The 3753-nt window shown below is 49.3% G+C and overlaps 1 long non-coding RNA gene across 1 annotated transcript; it reads right to left on the bottom strand.

The window, feature by feature from the left end:
- Nucleotides 1-381: 381 nt before the first annotated feature.
- LOC143934859 (uncharacterized) lies at nucleotides 382-1709 on the bottom strand. The gene is made up of 2 exons (XR_013263391.1): nucleotides 687-1709; nucleotides 382-601 (listed from the first exon to the last, which is right to left on the bottom strand). It is a non-coding gene; the product is annotated as an uncharacterized LOC143934859 (long non-coding RNA).
- Nucleotides 1710-3753: the final 2044 nt, after the last annotated feature.

The following is a 3753-nucleotide window of genomic DNA, read 5'->3' as shown; positions in this document are numbered from 1 at the left end:
ATTATTAGCAGAAGTGAGAAAATCTCCCGGGTATCTCTAGCCCAGTCTTTTTCAACCAGGATGCCTTGGCAAAATGCATAGTAATTATTCAAAAATTGTATACAAGCCAGTAGAGCTGCATTATTAATCGTTAAAGAATCGAGAGTCCGATTTCCTTAATTCAGTGCAGAGCGTTCTCTGCCCAAGCCAACAGCTGTAAAAAATTAAAAGAAAAAACAGGCAGCCTGTCAATTTATCACAACATCGCCCAAGCAAGATAAAGAGAAACATTGTAACATTTTTTTCTTTTTTGTTCTTCAAAGGAATTAACTTCTGTCTGAGTAGAACAAGTTCCCCCACAAACGGGGTTTTTAGGCAGCAAAAAACAGTAATAGATGCATGTTAGAGTAATATGAAAAATATTTTAATATTTGGTAAAAAACATGAGCTCCACCTGAACAATTAAAAACGGACTCTTATATACAGAGTACAATGGTATCGATAGAGGTACACTAACAGACACAGCTATAAATTACACTGTATAATATAATAACAGTAAAAAATATATATAGTTCTAACGCGTTTCAACCCCCTGGGGGGTCTTCTTCAGAGAAATGGTGGTCTGTTGATAAAACAAAAATACACTGAATAAATATATCAGGTGTTATTTGTGTTGGGAATACCTCATATTTGTTAGTATAATTTACCCAATGGTGTACTTCCAAAGAGATAAAATGAGTTGTAATACTTTTGATGGAGTTCCCCCATAGGATGGTGCCTCAATATCCTTCACACGTCTAAATGCCGATGTAAGGTGCTTTAAAAAAGGAGAAAACAAAAAGAAAGGAGAAGACCTTACCCAGATTTATCTCTCACGCACAGTCAGGAACATCGTTCATTCATCATACACTTTTTCTTTCAGTATTTCACTTATATTGGGGTGAGCAGCACTCTCCTAGCTCTGTGTAGCAGTGTGTTCTTTTCGATTACCCCCACTTAACTTCTGTCTGTAGATGAGGGTAGTTTAATCACTTAAAGACTAAACCTTTTTCCGACACTTGTTAAAAATCAGTATTATTTACATAGAACCCCCACACATTATATATTTGTGGCGTGTATATATATATATTTTAGCAGAGACCCTAGAGAATAAAATGGTGGTTGTTCCAATATTTTATGTCACATTGTATTTGCGCAGCGGTCTTTCAAACACAATATTTTTGGAAAAAATATACTTTAACCACTTAACGACCGCCGCATGCCATTGTACGTCATCACAATGGCATGTACAGGCACAAGCACGTACATGTACCGTATATACTTGAGTATAGGTCGATCCGAACATAAGACGAGGCCCCTAATTTACCACAAAAAACTGGGAAAACGTATTGACTCGAGTATAAGCCGGGGGTGGGAAATGCAGCAGCTACTGTAAGTGGCAAAGAGGGTCAACAATGCCCATCTGCAGCTGCATGTCTCACTGTGCCTATTGCATGCCTCCCTGTGTCCTGTGCAGATCTGCCTACCTCACTGTGTCCTGTGTATACCTCCGTGTCCATTGCAGCCTACCTGTGCTAATCTTCATCCTCTGTGTCCTGTGCATGCCTCCGTGTGCCCATCTGCAGCCACTGATCAGCATGTCATAAAAACATACGGCGGCCATTCCAGTATTCAAAAGCCGCGCCTCCTCCTCGTCTGATAGGCAGAACACTCAATTTCCCAGCAGTCAGTGTTCAGCCTATCACGGACATCCCCTCATCCTCATACCTCAGACGAGGATGAGGGGATGTCCGTGATAGGCTGAAAACTGATTGCTGGGAAATTGAGTGTTCTGCCTATCACAGACGAGGAGGAGGCGTAGCTTTTAAATACTGGAATGGCCGCTGTATGTTTTTATGACACGCTGGCCACCGTCTGTCTACATGACATGCCTGATCAGGTAGGCAGACGGCGGTGACTCAAGTATAAGCCGAGGGGGGCACTTTCAGCCTAAAAAAAGGGCTGAAAATCTCGGCTTATACTCGAGTATATATACGGTACGTGCTTGCCTTCCAGTGGGTGGGGGGTCCGATCGGACCCCCTCCCGCCGGATGCGGCGGTCCGGTTCGCTTCAGGAGTGATCCGGGATGAGGGGATGGCCGTTGGTTTCTGGCTATCCCCTCTCGATCGCTCCTGGAGAATGAGAAGCTTCCTCCCACTGTGTATACACAGGCAGGGAGGAAGTGATGTCATTCTCCTCGGGGCGGTCTTATTGACCAGACTACGAGGAGAGGACACAGTAAGTCTGCACCAAACACTACACTGACACTAACACTAACTAACACACAGGCGGCGTACACACGGGCGGACTGTCTGCCCAAACTAAGTTCGTTAGACAGTCCGCTCAAACTTTTGAATGAATGAACTTGCCCACACACGGCACTTTTTGAGCGGACTAATACAGCAGACTAAGTTCGTCGTACAAAGTCCGCGCAACTTTTGAAATGAACGGACTCGCCCACACACGCGGAGGAAAGTCCGCTCATTTCGAGCGTCGCGGGCCCTGCCGCCTGGAATGGACTTAAAGGGGAACCCCAACGCCGAAAAAATCGGCGTGGGGGTCCCCCCAAAGTCCACAACAGACCCTTGTCCGAGCACGCTACCCGGCCGGCCAGGAAAGGGGGGCGAGCGAGCGCCCCCCCCTCCTGAGCCGTACCAGGCCGCGTGCCCTCAACATGGGGGGTGCCTTGGGGAAGGGGGGGCCGCGCGGCCCCCCCACCCCAAAGCACCTTGTCCCCATGTTGATGAGGACAAGGGTCTCTTCCCGACAACCCTGGCCGTTGGTTGTCGGGGTCTGCGGGCGGGGGGCTTATCGGAATCCGGGAGCCCCCTTTAATAAGGGGGCCCCCGGATACCGGCCCCCCACCCTATGTGAATGAGTATGGGGTACAATGTACCCCTACCATTCACCTGTGAAAAAAAGTACAAAAAAAAACACAACACGGTTAAAATATTTTATTGCACAGCTCCGGGGGTCTTCTCGCCGGACTCCTCCGCTATCTTCTTGTAGCTCTTTTGCTAGCGGAGGAGTCCGGCTTTCTTCCTCCCTGCCGCCGGCCTCTTCTCCCGACTTCGGGGGTCTTGTCCCCCTCTTCAGTTCTTCTGCCGGGCCACCGCGCCTTCTTATAGCTCTTTTAGAGGCGGTGGCCCGGTCTTCTGTCGCCGCCTTCCGTTCTTCTGCCGGGCCACCGCGCCTTCTTATAGCTCTTTTAGAGGCGGTGGCCCGGTCTTCTGTCGCCGCCGTCGCCGCCTTCCGTTCTTCTTCTTCTTCTCCAGGAGATGTTGACACGACGCTCTCTCCGGCCGGAATGCCAGAGCCGCGCTGCGCGGCCACTTATATAGTGACAATGGGGCGGTGTCACATGGTATATGTCACATGGGTTGGTCACATGGGTTGATGTCACATGGGGACTATGACATTGTAAGGGGGCGGGGTCACCATGTGACCAACCCATGTGACATATACCATGTGACACTGCCCCATTGTCACTATATAAGTGGCAGCGCAGCGCGGCTCTGGCATTCCGGCCGGAGAGAGCGTCGTGTCAACATCTCCTGGAGAAGAAGAAGAAGAAGAAGAAGAAGAAGAACGGAAGGCGGCGACGGCGGCGACAGCGGCGACAGAAGACCGGGCCACCGCCTCTAAAAGAGCTATAAGAAGGCGCGGTGGCCCGGCAGAAGAACCGAAGAGGGGGACAAGACCCCCGAAGTCGGAAGAAGAGGCCGGCGGCGAGG

The sequence above is a fragment of the Lithobates pipiens genome, unplaced genomic scaffold (assembly GCF_037356315.1).
Source record: "Lithobates pipiens isolate NorthernLeopardFrog02 unplaced genomic scaffold, aLitPip1_a1.2 Scaffold_28, whole genome shotgun sequence".
Lineage (NCBI taxonomy): Eukaryota > Metazoa > Chordata > Amphibia > Anura > Ranidae > Lithobates > Lithobates pipiens.
The sequence above is the reverse complement of the archived record's forward strand: the minus strand, read 5'-3'. Positions and strand labels throughout refer to the sequence as shown.